The 15,448-nt window shown below is 46.4% G+C and overlaps 1 protein-coding gene across 3 annotated transcripts in view; it reads left to right on the top strand.

The window, feature by feature from the left end:
• Positions 1–15,448, top strand: part of UNC5B (unc-5 netrin receptor B) — a 150,770-nt gene that overhangs the window by 52,683 nt on the left and 82,639 nt on the right. The window lies entirely within an intron of this gene.

Consider the following 15,448-nt stretch of genomic DNA (forward strand, 5'->3'; position numbering starts at 1 on the left):
TGTCACCAGGACACTTCCTGCCTCTGAATTTTTTTGGTCGAACCTTCAAGAAGAGACTGCTCACTTGGGTGCTTGGCTTGAGATACTTCAGTTCTCAGAAGTGCTGAGCATGCCCATCTCCCACTGAAGTTAGTGAGAGCTGTGAGTTCTTAACCTCCCTGGGAATCAGGCTCAAAACATATCAGGTTGGGTTCCCAAAACCTGAGATGCCCAGAATCACTAGGCACGTCTGAAAGTGTTGGCTTTAGGATTTACAGCCCTTTTCAGGTGCTGTCTTCACTGCTGCCTTCAAGGACACCCATGCATTCTGTTCAGTTCTTCCCTGACTTCTCACTAAGCAACACCTTTCCTGCCATTTGCTCAGCTCTCCCCGCTGTTGTGGGTGACACCTGCCTGTCCCCACCCGAATGACTGTATGGCTGTAACTTGGTTGCAGTTTGCCTGCCCTGACATGCCTTTCTCTAAGTTCTTACGATTCACAGCTGTAGGGCCAGGCCAATATCCTCCGGTGCACCTGTGGTACTGAATAGAGAAGGGCAGTGGCCAGAGACTCCCTGCCCATCTCCAAAGCAAAGAGCAATCCAGTTTTGAAGGCAGAAGCTTGGTATTAGCATTGGTTCCGATAGCAGAGCCAGGTTCTAAAGCCAATCAAATTAGCTGGTGATCTGAACCCGCTTGGATATGGAGTTCCCCATGACAGCCGTGGAGAGGGGTTGGGGGAGGATAATATAGCTATAAAAAATCCTTCTACTCTTGTATCTTAATTGTTCAGTTTTCCTTCCCCTCTAGGGTACTAGGAATGAACTCTCCTACATGATTTACATAGCTCACTCAGTGTATCATGTGCTCTGTAACAGAGATTTTCACTTCCTGTCTGGCTCCTCTGCATTTAGCTTTTTTTGTGTATGTATTTGTTTTGGACTACAAAGGTGATAGGAAGCATAGAAACCTGGAAGCTTTGTGTACAATGGAACCTCGATAATCTGAACCTTGATTAGACAGTCTGTTATCTGAAGGTCACATTTGACCCCCAAGATTTGATATCATTCTATGGAAAACTTTGTTCACTAAAGTCCGTAAGCATTTAAACCTGCAGTTTGTGAACGCCGCAGCAAAAAGGCTTTTCCCTGAGGAATATGTAAATTCAGCTGCCTTTCTTCTGCCGGGTTTTTCTAAACTCAGTAGGCACTTGGCTCCACTAAACCCATTTAGACAAATCTTTAATTATGTAGATAAACTTCATGTCCCCAGTTCTAGTCAGATAATTGAGGTTACTCTGTGTCTGTTGGAGAATTTCTGAGGCTATGTCTACTCTGCAGTAAAATACTCACAGCTGGCCCAGGTCTGCTGGCACGGGCTGTGGTTGGGGCTATACAATTGCAGTGTAGACATTTGGTGTCCCAGAGCCTGGGCTCCATCCTGAGTCCAAACATCTTGCAATGTTATAGCCAAGCAGCCTGAGCCTCATCAGCCTGAGTCAACTGACTAGCCAGACTAGCCACGGGTGTTCTATTGCAGTATAGACTTACCCTGAGCAATCATCGCAATAGTTTCTGGCTATCCTATCCCAATTAGTGGGAGCACACAGCTTTGACACAGATTTCCTTAGCTGAGTTGTGTGCAAATTCTGTAAGGTGGTGGTATAACGTAGACAAATAGGTACAGAGATCTCTGTGTTGACCGAAGCCTTTCTGAACTAAACCAGATTTCAACTCTGGTCCCTAGAAGTGAAAGGCCAATGTATTTACTCGCTCTGCTGCGGCAGGCAATTAGTTAACTTTCCAGACTCAGTTTAGCATTGCTGGGTTTCTTGCCTTCTCAGCTGGCTTCTCCACTGCAGAATCTCTGAGATGAAATTCAGAGATGTCAGGCCCCCTTCCTGTCACAGACTAACACTAGATTACATGAACTGCCAGTCACCCATTATTTCATTGTCACAGAGATGCTTGTTTCTGATGAGGCAGATTCAGATTGGCAAATCGCCTTGCATTTAAATCTTAATGGCTAATGTCCACTGGAAAATGACAGCCATTGCTCTTGTCTGCTGTCGTAGAAATCCAGCTCAGCATGTCCCAAGCACAATATCTAGACTCCGCTCTGAGAGGGCAGGTTTCCTCCTTAAGGTGGCACACAGGTTCCATTCCAGATGGGCACAGAAATCCCAATCTCGTAGTAGCTAATGAAATCCAGTTCAGGTTCTTGCCATTCCCAGAGAAACTGCATCAGACAAGGAGGGCTTCATGGTCTATCAGTAACTATGGTTTTGCTTTTCAAATGGGGACCCCTAAGTGAAATTGTGGACTGAATTTTGATGACTTCCTGGAATGGATTTTCGATCTGCTTCTGGAACTAGCAGAGTAAACCAAGGGAGGATGAGGAATGGGGAAAGTACCTTTATGGGCCAGATGAGCAATACTACTGTGATTAGCAGGTGGACATGACAGACGTTGATGGAGCAAAATGTGGGAGAAATCAACCCTTAGGTACCTATGGTTCTGTTCTGGTTGTCTGGACAGCTAGCTGAACTTGGACATACACACACCGAACCTCGACAGATCTCAGAAGGTGGTCGTTAGCATTCTTGCTGGTTTGTTGTAATTATTTCCATTTATACAGTCTTCCTGCCACTAACCCAGTCATTATGGTAGCACTTCTTCTCCAGGTCCAAAAGGCACCAGACCAAAGGTTTTATGAGGACTACATCTATTGATTAGTAATTAGTGGCTCATTCACGCCTTTGGGCCTCATACCATTTCTCAGGCTATCCACAGAAGTGTACAAAATAAGCAAATCTATTTTATTAGGACATAAACTCCAGGAGCCTTGACTGAGGACAGCCATACACTATAACCACAAAAAATCACAATGCTGCCTGGGACATAGACAATGTTAGTAGCTGAGGCCTTGGCTACACTGGCGCTTTACAGCGCTGCAACTTTCTCGCTCAGTGATGTGAAAAAACACCCCCCTGAGCACTGCAAGATACAGCGCTTACTGTAAAGCGCAAGTGTAAACTGCTGCAGCGCTGGGAGCGCGTCTCCCAGCACTGCAAGCTAATCCCCATGAGGAGGTGGAAGTACGCGCAGCACTGGGAGAGCTCTCTCCCAGCGCTGGCGCTGCGACCACACTCGCACTTCAAAGCACTGCCGTGGCAGCGCTTTGAAGTTTCGATTGTAGCCATACTCTGAGGCCATGTCTACATCTAAAATTTTGCAGCGCTGGTTGTTACAGCTGTATTAGTACAGCTGTATAGGGCCAGCGCTGCAGAGTGGCCACACTTACAGCAACCAGCGCTGCAAGTGGTGTTAGATGTGGCCACACTGCAGCACTGTTGGGCGGCTTCAAGGGGGGTTCGGGGAACGCGAGAGCAAACCGGGAAAGGAGACCAGCTTCGCCGCGGTTTGCTCTCGCGTTCCCCGAACCACCCTGCAAACCGCAGGGAAGGAGACCTGCTTGCTCGGGGGTTCGGGGAACGAGAGAGCAAACCGGGAAAGGAGACCAGCTTCGCCGCGGTTTGCTCTCGCGTTCCCCGAACCACCCTGCAAACCGTAGGGAAGGAGACCTGCTTGCTCGGGGTTCGGGGAACGCGAGAGCAAGCTGGGGAAGGAGACCAGTTTGATTACCAGAGGCTTCCTCAGGTATGCTGGGATACCTGCTTATTCCACGGAGGTCAAGAAAAGCGCTGGTAAGTGTCTATACTTGATTACCAGCGCTGGATCACCAGCGCTGGATCCTCTACACCCGAGACAAAACAGGAGTACGGCCAGCGCTGCAAACAGGGAGTTGCAGCGCTGGTGGTGCCCTGCAGATGTGTACACCTCCTAAGTTGCAGCGCTGTAACTCCCTCACCAGCGCTGCAACTTTCTGATGTAGACAAGCCCTGAGTCCTGAATCTTCCCATGACGGGGGACTTGCACTCTGAAAGGTAAAATGATTGTGTGTGTTCTGAGCATGGGAATCTAGTGTTGGGCATTGCTGGAAGTTTACCAGTTCCAACTCTTTTATCCAAGATACCCAACAGGACAAATCACCAGAAGAGTCAGGAGAGTAACTAGGGTATGATTACACTGCAGTTAAAGTTGTCTGTCTAAGGGTGCTGCAGTCACCTGAGCTCGCTTTGAATAACAATAGTAGTGAAACCATGGCAGCATGAGGGGCAGCAGGACTGTACAAGCCCACTGTGGACACTGTTATGTAATCACGCTGCTGCTACGTAATCCGTGCTGCGCAGCTTCACTGTTATTGTTCAAGCTAGCTAGATCAAAGCAAGCTCAGATATGTCTACAGGTGCTGCAGCCACACCTCTGATTGCAGTGTAGATATACCCTAGTACAGGAGTAGTCAATTATTTTTTGTTAAGGACCAAATTTCTTGGTCAAAATAATAATAAAGATAAATAAGGAAATACAAAGATTTCAGGGTCCATTCAAAACTGTCCGGCAGGCCAGATTTGGCCCACACTCCACCTATTGACTACCCCTGCCCTAGACGTTGGTGGCAAGTCAACAATACCAATAAGGTTGTTCAGTTGTGGTTATATTCGTGTGTGTGTGTCTTTCTTTCTGTACATTCAATGGAGAGTTTTGCCAAGTACCTGTCATGATGCGTTATGGGAAAACAAAGCATCTCCTTCTACTCTCCATCACCAACGCACCTCCTCCCATCCTGATTTGTAAATTATTATTAAGTGCTGATGGGAAGGACATAGAATGAACTGTCAGGAGTAAGAGCAGTAATCATGGCTCATGTGTCAACATGAGTTTGTCATTAGATTCCTTCTTCCTCCTCATTCTGGGATGCTTACCAGTTTTCATTTTGACTCTCTTAAGCAACCTGAACAGACAGATGAGGAGAAGAAATACCAAAGAGGACAGATGAGAGGCATAATTTGCTAAATGGGCAGATGCAGGGATTAAAGTGGTGGAGAGTAATTCCCTGGAAAACTTCAAATGGCAAAACTATTTTGCCCAGACATGGAATATAAAGTGCCCTGTGTTCAGTACTTCCTTTCCGACCACAGCTGACTAGTGCTGTCCTTACTAATTAGTTTGCTCCTTGACTGCTTCACTGATGTCATAGTCTAGTATCTGTGACCTGTTGTTGTGGTGACACATTCATTGGAATTGATGGGGGGTGGGGGGAAATAGAAACCAGAGTCATACTGGTCCTTGCTGAACATTTGGACTGCAAGTGCTAGGCTGGGCCTGGTTGGAGGTGGATTACTTGCCTTTTTTCAGCCTTGACTGTAAATTAGTTAGCATTCTCACCAGGCTTTGAAGTTCTAAAGCAACATAAACATGCTAATTATTACTTAAAATCCCAGTTAAATAAAAATGAACCAAACCAGTGTAACAGTCACTGAAGCCCCTTGCCCCTCTCTGTTCCTTCGCATGGAGGCAGCACATCCTTCTCTCTGGGGGAGAACCGATGAGTAGCCTCTGCTGCCTCGCAGCTCTGCATGAAGAACACTCTCTGGCAGGCCTCAGTGCCCGCCAGAACAGAGGTCATTTCATGACCCTAGTTACCTGTTGCATGGCCTTATTTAAGGCTGTTCACTATTGCCTCCTGCTTCTTTTCCTGTGCTGACAGCCCCTGCGGTTCAGAATTGTGCGTCCTCCGTCCTTTCTCTTTCCTGAAATACTTCGGGTGCATTCTAATGTACTTGGAAGTTAGGGGCTGAGGGCACAAGGAGAGGCTGGAATATGTAGATTAGGCACCACACAAGCTGCTGCCACATCGATGCACTGGAAATTGCATCTCTCCGCACTGGCTCGCAGCATACTCTGCTCTTCCAGTTGTGTGGGGATGATGGGGGCAGTACAGCTATGCTAATGCCCCTCTGTTTTGAATAAAGCCATTCCAGCCCAGGGTTTTAGCAAATCTCTGCTGGTTCACAACAGTCATGACCTGCAGCACCTCCATCTTTCTCCAGTCTGTGAGTCAGCTTTGATTTTTTGAAAGTAGACATAGCACCCTTGGAAAATTCCCCGGATCAGACCTCAGGGCTTTGGCAGTATAGGAAGGTCCCTTTGGGGAGATACTGATACTGATGCAACGTACAGTAACTGTGGGAGAAAGCAGCCTGGAAGCTTTCTTTCTTTCCTTTGCATGGGGATACCTGTGCCAGTAATGTAAGGTTTTTGATGTAGTTGTCAGGAGCTAGAACCTGATGTAACTAGCATCTTGCTTCCTTTTTGTTTTGGTTACAGTAGGTTCAGTCTCTGTTGCTTATAAGACATACACATGTTTTCCCCTAGCCTCTTTATCTTTAGTCTGTTGCCAAATGCTTGACTCTATTTCAACTGGCAGCAGTTCTAGCAAAATGACAATATTACTAATCCCAGGCTACTCGGAAGATGCAAGGGTTATCATGTCACCTTTGGACTCAGACTCTGGGGCTGGTGAACATTCAGCTGTGTTGTTGAGATGGCACGTTCAGAAGCAGTGTGTGTAGCGGGATAGGTGTGTCTTATGAGGGCTCCCTGACAAGTGATACACTCAAAGATATTACTAGTCTTAAATGAGCTTCCAACTGGTGGGTGGGAGGCAGAGAAGCAGGGTCTATGGATGACAACTCCACAGCTTGGGGGTTGCTGTAATTAATACGGAGGACTGTACCAACATCCAAATGGCCCCAAGAGTGGGGGAGCACAGGGCCAGTGCAACCATTTAGACAAACTAGGCGGCCACCTAGGACGCCTAGTGATTGGGGGCGCCTAAAAGTCCCCTCAGGTGAGGAGGTGGAGTGGAGGTGAGCTGGGTGGGGGGCGCGCGGGGAGGGGTGCCCGCAGTAACGGGGGTGGAGGGTGCACAGGGGAACAGCTTCCCGCCCCAGCTCACCTCCGGTCTGCCTCCTCTGCTGAGCACACAGCCCAGCTCTAAGTCTCCTCCAATCAGCGCCGCATGCCTGGTCGAGGAGGAGAATTAGGGCAGCTTCGACCGTGGAGGAGACGTGAGGGGACGGGGTGGAGAGGGATTAGCTGTCGTGGGGGGGGGGAAGTATCTGCTGCGGGGGGGCTCCCCGGGTGGGGGGCTGAGTTAGCTGGGTGGGGGGTACAAGGTGGAAGTTTCGCCTAGGGCGCGAAACTTCCTTGCACCGGCCCTGGGGGAGCATGAGCGAGATCTTAAAGCGACCTTTGCATCCTCCTGCCCGGCTGTGCTGAGCGCCTCTCAGCTGCTGATGCAGATCTGGCCCAAAGCTTAGATGTGGATCCATACTTTAGTGGAGATCAAGAGTAATTAGATCCAGAGTTCTCACTTGAGATGAACTCTGTCAGTAACAAACTGAACGGTGCTAAGTGAATGCTGTATATTTCTAATAATAAAGTGATTAAAGTTTCTGGATTGTTTGTATCAAACTTTTATTTCACTTTCTCCTCTTTTTGCCTAGCAGGTAAGATTCCTCATTAACACAGAGAGAAGAGAAGGAAGGGCTCCAATGTTCCTAGAGCAATTAAGAGCAGGGCTTTGGGGCAGAGCCTGGAGCTGGAGCTGGAGCAGGAGCAGCTCCAGAGCAGTGGAGCTGCAGGTTTTTGCCTGGAGCTGGAGCGGAGCCGAAGCACAGCTCCAAAGCCCTGGGGAAATGATAGAATGGTCCTTAGTCAATTTATGCATGCACGCATACATGTCACAAGTTTCTGGAGGTTGATGTGAATTTGCATGCTGCTGCATAGTATCATATGAACCAGCAATAGTTGTATAGGTAATTTGTCTCAATGGGCTCTCCCCTAACAACATTGGGATTCCCTGCCACGGTTGTGTGGTGGCACAGTACTACTCATGTAGGTCATAGTCGTTCATGTCTTTAGCGCCCTGGATACCACCAAACGTCATGAAAATGAAAGATGTTCTCAGGGAAATGGAGGGTACTGGGTAGCTTTGGTGCACAAATGGGAGCTGTTGTATGACAAGATTTACTCTTTGTATTGATATGGGTAAGAGCCAGAGTATGTATTTCCGGCTCTTGCTCATTCTCAGGAGTGCCATCCTCCATAATGACTGCCTGCAAAGTGGCTTGGGCCTAGCAGGCATTATGTGCTAAAAGCTTCATTACCTATAGTCGCTGCAGTTTCATGTACAGTGTGTTCCATCTGATAAAGGCATTTATTCTTGAGTGGAACGTGGTGGGGGAGGGGCATCGGGTGTAAGCAGTACCAAGCTTGAGTGATTTTTTAAAGATGAGGTGCAGATAGCTTGCTGCTATTGCCCATCAGGTCTTCAGAGGCCTGTGTGGGTCTTGTGGTGCTAACAGTGTCAACACTAACGCATGGCAAAGCCACGCAATTTCAACAGGGGCTCGCATGCTTTTACTCTGTTTTGAGCGGAGGCCAAAACCCAAGCATTTTCAGTTGTAGTTTGAATGCTGAGGTGTAGCATACGCAATTGTGAACATTGCCTAAGGAATCCAAGTCCCTGTGGCTATATCAGGTACCCACATGATCTGGATCTTCATCAGCAACCTGTTTTCTTTCTTTTCCGTGTCAATTCTGTTTTGTGGGACTTGAATTTGGCACTCATGGACAGGGAGGGACTAGTAGCTCTAGTTAGAGACAGGCAGGTGCTGTGCAAACTTCTGATGCACAGCTCTGCCAAAGCACCGCAGTCCTCATTTATAGCCCTCTTGCTGCTGTCCTGGGCTTGGACCCACCCTGTGCAGGGAGTGTCAGTCACACTGAATTATGTTCTCCCATACCTCTGAGCAGCCATTGGCCCAATCTCAGAATTACAGGGTGTGGAGATGCTGCTCACTTGGTGTTGGGCTCTGAGGGTGCCCCTGCTCTTAACATAGCTTATTGGCATGTTTCTTTTGACTCAGTGTCTCTCTTTCCTGTGGGGATGCTAACTGCCTTGTTAGCACTCAGTTAATTTCTCCCAGGAATCTTGGAGTGCTGCCACCACATTCCACCCCAGGGAGGTGCTCTTTGCCATTTCACCTTTTGGCAGAATCAACTACAGCATTTTGCAAAAGTGACAGTGCATTTTGCAAAATGATGGAATGTATGTTTGAGAAAACTGAGTGGAGGGAGGGGAAGCAGGTTTCTGCAATGAGGTTGTGTGAACCTAGGGAATACTGAGAAAGAGACTATGGGAGAGAATTGTTTTTACTTTAGAAACCCCCCCCCCCCCAATAGTAACATAAACCTACCACAAAGTGGAAATTCCCAATAGTGAAACTAGGAAAGAAATGGCATTAAGTCTGGCCGCTGGATCTGTGTTTTGAATATATATTTTTTAAAACAGTGTTTCTTTGGTAGCAGGTTTTGATCTGTGCTCCAGAGCTGGGAACGGAGGACTAATCGTTTGGAAAATCACCAGTTAAAACTTACCGGCTCCCTGTTTCCAAAACAATAAAGGCCAGGCATGCATGCAGGGAGAGAGTCTCTTATAGCTCTGATTAGGAAGTAATCCAGTGGCACAAGAAGTGCCTGGAGCCAACTCCTGTTTGTAAATGTTAATAATACACGGTGAAAGCATAGATGCCACATATCGCCCAGCTGCTCCTACTGCGACTGCGGGGCTGGGTGGGTGGGAGGGAGGGAGCCAGCTGCGCCTGGCTGCAAGACACAAACCTGAACAATTCAAGGAAACTCCCAAAGGAAACCAACAGGCTGCAGGCACAGAGCGTGAGGAGCTAACTGTGAATGGAAAGGCTTCCCACCAATGGTGAGAATTAACAGCCCGCTTTAAGACTGGCTCTCAATCAATGGGAATGGAAGTGGAGGGAAAGGACTTTGTTTTCAGTATAGATTTCCTTTCTTTCAATATTTTTTTGTTTTTCTCACCCCCTCTCCCCCTTCCCTGTCTGGCCAACAAACAATAACATCAGTAACCTTAAGGAATGAGCTTTCAGCAGCAGGTGCAGTTAGGGGGTCTGTTGTAATGAAGTATCTACACTCAGAGGGGGAGAAGTCACGGAGCCCACAAGCAGAGAGTGCAATGCAAAGTGTAACTAAAGGGCACATCACTCTTATGTTTTATATCGCCAGACAGAGTTATAGAGCAACAGAGATAATGAGTCATTTATAACAAACTCACGAGCACGTATGGAATTGTGGGGTGGCAGAAAGTCTGACTTTGAGATAGTCCTGTTACTTGTAGCTGAAAATGCCACAAGTGCACTATGGTTCCTCCCAAAGCAGTTCTCATAGCACCTCACATGCCATATAGCCCACAGATGTGACAGAAGAGCTATTTTACAAAGGTGTTCAAGAGTTTTTAGGCTGGGATTTTCAAAGGGTATTAGACACCCAAATCGCTTAAGACTCCTTGAGAACAAAAGTCTTAAACTACTCTGTGTATATCTTATATATCCTGTAAAGCCAGGTGAGGTTCCCGTGTACCAAACGTGCAGGACTTAAAGGAGAAGGAAAGAATTAAACTAATAAATACTTCTGAAAATGCCCTAAAATTGCTTTTATGTACACAAGCAAGGTGGATATAATATTGACTGGAGGTGAGGTTTATATTTGGAAAATTGTTCTCTGCACAGGTGGAATAAGTGACTGACAGTGGGACAAAATGCCCAGAGTTGCATAGTGACTGTATCCATACCGTGTAAACTCTTTGGGGCAGGAACCATCTTTTTGCTGTGTGTTTGTACAGCACCTAGCACAATGGAGCCCTGGTCTATGACTGGGGCTCGTAGGAGCAATTGCAATATAAGTAATTATAATAGGGGGGAGGGATAACTCAGTGGTTTGAGCAATGGCCTGCTAAACCCAGGGTTATGAGTTCAATCCTTGAGGGGGCCACTTAAGGATCTGGGGCAAAATCAGTACTTGGTCCTGCTAGTGAAGGCAGGGGGCTGGACTCAATGACCTTTGGAGGTCCCTTCCAGTTCTAGGAGAATGGTATATCTCCAATTATTACCTTTTACCTTTAATATTTGCATATACAAAATATCCAAAAGCCGAGGATGTCATTGTGCAGCTGGGTTTTCAACCCCAAAGTCAATAGTGTTCCATATAGTCGAGAACCTTCATACTCTATGGCTGCTGTCTCCCCTTCATCAATAGCAGTGGCAGCCATCTTGGATGCATGCACAGGAAATTGTTAGCAATTTTTAATTTGTTTCCTTATAGTCACTGTGAAATTTTAGTTTTGTTCAAAAGTTCCTGGTGTCCCTGGGATGGTTGAGAAGCATATTTACTTAGGGTGGGGTTTTTTTCCACAATTTTTATGATGTTTCTAAGAAACCTGAAAGGATACGCTAGTGCCAAGATATGTGCCCCAACTACTTTATTTAGGGCATTGAGCTCAGTGGGACTACTGTCATTTGTAAATATTTCTAGGATTGGGTCCTTAGATTGGAATAAATTTGTTTCTCAAATACATGGGATTTACCCTTCAATGCACTGCAACATCGCTGCCATTAGCTGTTCAAAAATATTTGTAGATATGTCTATATATTTGTTTCTTTTTAAATGTTTTTTTAATGAAAAACTGAAGTAGGAGGAAAAAGAAACTGAAAAGTCTTTTGGTTTTCAAAAACCAACATTTTGAAATATTTTGGGGGTATTAGAGGTTTTTTTAAACCTTTTTCTCTTTCTTCTCCCCTTTCCTCCATTCCACCACCTCCATTTTTACGCTTTTTTTTTTTTCCCTTTCCATTTTGCCATTGGAAAAAGAGGAGAAGAGGGAAGAAAACAGACCACAGAAAGCTGACAATGGAAATCTAAATATTTTCAGCTTTAATTTTTAGTTTCTTAACAAAAAATAAACAAAAACTGCAGTTTTTTAAAAAAGAAGTTTCAAGTTTCCTGCAAAAAAAAATTGGCATTTTTTCAACCTGCTCTAGCTATGATGTTTCTCTCTGAGAGATTAAGGGACTTGTACACTTATCTCTGCTGATGTCTTATCTGCTAGTAGATTAATTTTGGGCACCAGATCTAGTTTTGTTTATAGGACAATATTAAAACTAGTTGTTTGCCAATCTCTAGCTGTAATGTTTTCCGTAGCAGGCAAGGGAATGACCCTGGCTAGTGTGTGTGTTTTATTTCCACATTTTAGGAGTGGCTGTATAAATCTCAAGCAATGGTGGAGTGGAGTGAAGTGTATCACGCTGCCTATTGCCACATGTTCTGTCTATACCACACCAGAGAGATGAGCTGCAGAACAGCACCAGGGATAAGGCTTTTGCTATCAGTACAGTTGTTCATGTTATCAATATAGTTCCTAGTAGAAATGTGGGAAGTGCTGTGATTTACTGATAGCTTTTATTCCCCGCTGGTGCTATTTAGATGTATATTTATGCTATAATGGACGGGCTGCACTGAGCTACAAGAAGATATTTCTATCAAGAAGTTCTGGTGACAGCAAAGATCACAAGAGGTAGAAAAAGGAGACTGAGAAGGTCTGAGTGTATTGGGACGGAGAATTTCATCACCAGCGTATCAAATTAAAATGGTTTTTGTTACATTTCTGGAATACTCTCCATAGATAAGAAACTATCGGAGCCATGCAGGGATTTTATGGACCAGGTCACTTATAACATGTTCTAGAATCATAGGACTGGAAGGGACCTTGAGAGGTCATCTAGTCCAGTCCCTGCCTCATGGCAGGACTAAATATTATCTAGATAATCCCTGGCAGGTGTTTGTCTAACCTGCTCTTAAAAATCTCCAATGATGGAGATTCCACAACCTCCCTACATAATTTATTCCAGTAACTAATGACCCTGACAGTTAAGAAGTTTTTCCTAATGTCCAACCTAAACCTCCATTGCTGCTATTTAAGCCCATTGCTTCTTGTCTTATCCTCAGAGGTTAAGAAAAACAATTTTCTCCCTCCTCCTTGTAACAACCTTTTATGTAGATAAAAAGTGTTATCATGTCCCCCTTCAGTCTTCTCTTTTCCAGACTAAACAAACCCAGTTTTTTCAATCTTCCCTCATAGGTCATGTTTTCTAGACCTTTAATCTTTTCTTTTTTTTTGCTCTTCTCTGGACTCTCTCCAGTTTGTCCACATTCTTCCTGAAATGTGGCACCCAGAACTGGACGCAATACTCCAGTTCAGGTTTAATCAGAGCAGAATAGAGCAGATCTCGTGTCTTGCTTACACTAGTCCTGCTAAGTATCAGAGGAGTAGCTGTGTTAGTCTGGATCTGTAAAAAGCGACAGAGTCCTGTGGCACCTTATAGACCAGGGGTTGGCAACCTTTCAGAAGTGCTATGCTGAGTCTTCATTTATTCACTCTCATTTAAAGTTTTGTGTGCCAGTAATACATTTTAACGTTTTTAGGTCTCTTTCTATAAGTCCATAATATCTAACTAAACTATTGTTGTATGTAAAGTAAATAAGGTTTTTAAAATGTTTAAGAAGCTTCATTTAAAATTAAATTAAAATGCAGAGCCTCCCGGACCGGTGGCCAGGACCCGGGCAGTGTGAGTGCCACTGAAAATCAGCTCACATGCCGCCTTCGGCACATGTGCCATAGGTAGCCTATCCCTGTTATAGACTAACAGACGTATTGGAGCATAGGCTTTTATCAGATGCATGTAGTGGAAATTTCCAGAGGCAGGTATAAATATGCAGGCAAGAATAGAGATAATGAGGTTAGTTCAAGCAGGGAGGATGAGGCCCTCTTCTAGCAGTTGAGGTGTGAACACCAAAGGAGGAGAAACTGCTTTTGTAGTTGGCAAGCCATTCACAGTCTTTGTTTAATCCTGAGCTGATGGTGTCAAATTTTGCAAATGAATTGAAGCTCATCAGTTTCTCTTTTGAAGTCTGGTCCTGAAGTTTTTTTGCTGCAGGATGGCTACATTTAAATCTGCTATTGTGTGTCCAGGGAGATTGAAGTGTTCTCCTACGGGTTTTTGTATATTGCCCACCCACCCACCTCACCCCATCCGCACCTGCTCTGCCCTGCCCCCCTCCCTAGCCTGGGGCCTCCTCCCATACTCTGAACTCCTCATTTCTGGCCCCACCCCAGAGCCCACATGGCCAGCTGGAGACTTCACCCCCTCCCACACCCAAATCCCCAATTTCGTGAGCATTCATGGCCCACCAAATAATTTTTATACCCAGATGTGGCTCTCAGGCCAAAAAGTTTGCCCACCGCTGATTTATTGGGTAATCTGTGCCCTGCTGTGTTTTTTCCCCCAACAGATGTCTAGGTCATTGAAGTTCCCCATCACCATCAAGTCCTGTGCTTTGGATGGTCTTGTTAGCTGTTTAAAAAAAGCCTCATCCACCTCTTCTTCCTGGTTAGGTGGTCTGTAGTAAACCCCTACCATGACATCACCCTTGTTTTTTACCCCTTTTATCTTTACCCAGAGACTTTCAACAAGTCTGTCTCCTATTTCCATTTCCATCTCAATCTCAGTCCAAGTGTGTACATTTTTAATATATAAGGCATCACCACCTCCCTTTTTTCCCTGTCAGTCCTTCCTGAGCAAGCTATATCCTTCTATACCAATATTCCAATCATGCGTATTGTCCCACCAGATTTCTGTGATGCCAACTGTGTCGTAGTTGTGTTTATTTACTAGTATTTTGAGTTCTTCCTGCTTTATTCTCCTTACTTCTTGCATTAGTGTACAGACATCTAAGGCCATGTCTACATCTAAAATTTTGCAGCGCTGGTTGTTACAGCTGTATTAGTACAGCTGTATAGGGCCAGCGCTGCAGAGTGGCCACACTTACAGCAACCAGCGCTGCAAGTGGTGTTAGATGTGGCCACACTGCAGCGCTGTTGGGCGGCTTCAAGGGGGGTTCGGGGAACAGCGAGAGCAAACCGGGAAAGGAGACCAGCTTCGCCGCGGTTTGCTCTCGCGTTCCCCGAACCACCCTGCAAACCGCAGGGAAGGAGACCTGCTTGTTCGGGGAACGCGAGAGCAAACCGCGGCGAAGCTGGTCTCCTTTCCCGGTTTGCTCTCTCGTTCCCCGAGCAAGCAGGTCTCCTTCCCTGCGGTTTGCAGGGTGGTTCGGGGAACGCGAGAGCAAACCGCGGCGAAGCTGGTCTCCTTTCCCGGTTTGCTCTCTCGTTCCCCGAACCCCCGAGCAAGCAGGTCTCCTTCCCTGCGGTTTGCAGGGTGGTTCGGGGAACGTGAGAGCAAACCGCGGCGAAGCTGGTCTCCTTTCCCGGTTTGCTCTCGCGTTCCCCGAACCACCCTGCAAACCGCAGGGAAGGAGACCTGCTTGCTCGGGGGTTCGGGGAACGAGAGAGCAAACCGGGAAAGGAGACCAGCTTCGCCGCGGTTTGCTCTCGCGTTCCCGGAACCACCCAGCAAACCTCAGGGAAGGAGACCTGCTTGCTCGGGGTTCGGGGAACGCGAGAGCAAGCTGGGGAAGGAGACCAGTTTGATTACCAGAGGCTTCCTCAGGTATGCTGGGATACCTGCTTATTCCATGGAGGTCAAGAAAAGCGCTGGTAAGTGTCTATACTTGATTACCAGCGCTGGATCACCAGCGCTGGATCCTCTACACCCGAGATAAAACGGGAGTACGGC

The sequence above is a fragment of the Gopherus evgoodei genome, chromosome 7 (genome assembly GCF_007399415.2).
Source record: "Gopherus evgoodei ecotype Sinaloan lineage chromosome 7, rGopEvg1_v1.p, whole genome shotgun sequence".
NCBI lineage: Eukaryota > Metazoa > Chordata > Testudines > Testudinidae > Gopherus > Gopherus evgoodei.